We start from the raw sequence: 468 nt of genomic DNA on the forward strand, positions 1-468 counted from the left end.
AAAACCCCTCCAAAAAAAAAAAAATAGTAGGTGAGAGCTCAGAAAGGTAAGGGGGGTGGGGGCAGGGAGGGGAGCTGTCTGTGGAACAGGAGGATGAAGATTAGTGAAGCTGTAAAGACCATTAGAAGAGCTTTACCTTTCTGTTTCTCCTGAAGGCTGGGTGGCATCATCTAATCTGCATATCCCTCAGGATGCTCTGTTGTGCTGGTAATATACTTAGGCGACAAGACTGGAAGTCAGGTAACCACTGAGCAGGTTGTATGTGTATGATGAGTCAGCCAGGTGACAATTAGCCATCCAGGGAGGGATAATGCTGGCTTAAAACCATGAAAGGACAGAGAACATAATACATGGTCAGATTCTAGATCGTCTTTTCTTTTCTTTCTTTCTTTCTTTTCTTTTTTTTTTTTTTAGAGGTTTTTGCTATAGGGTGCATGCGCTCACCAGGAAGACAGAGAGAGAGAGAGA

General features: G+C 43.6%; 1 protein-coding gene across 7 annotated transcripts in view; it reads right to left on the reverse strand.

Annotated features, from left to right (window-relative positions):
* The window catches only part of RAB9A (RAB9A, member RAS oncogene family), a 49,101-nt gene that overhangs the window by 30,577 nt on the left and 18,056 nt on the right, over positions 1 to 468 (reverse strand). For 6 of the 7 annotated variants that reach the window (XM_006172011.2, XM_006172015.2, XM_027769672.1 and 3 more), the window contains exon 2: positions 137 to 317. The exons of the other annotated variant lie outside the window; for it this stretch is intronic. The gene's annotated coding sequence lies outside the window, so the exon portion shown is untranslated. The remainder of the gene's footprint in view (positions 1 to 136; positions 318 to 468) is intronic. 7 annotated transcript variants of the gene reach the window in all.

The sequence above is a fragment of the Tupaia chinensis genome, unplaced genomic scaffold (genome assembly GCF_000334495.1).
Source record: "Tupaia chinensis unplaced genomic scaffold, TupChi_1.0 Scaffold150243_1, whole genome shotgun sequence".
NCBI classification, from domain to species: domain Eukaryota; kingdom Metazoa; phylum Chordata; class Mammalia; order Scandentia; family Tupaiidae; genus Tupaia; species Tupaia belangeri.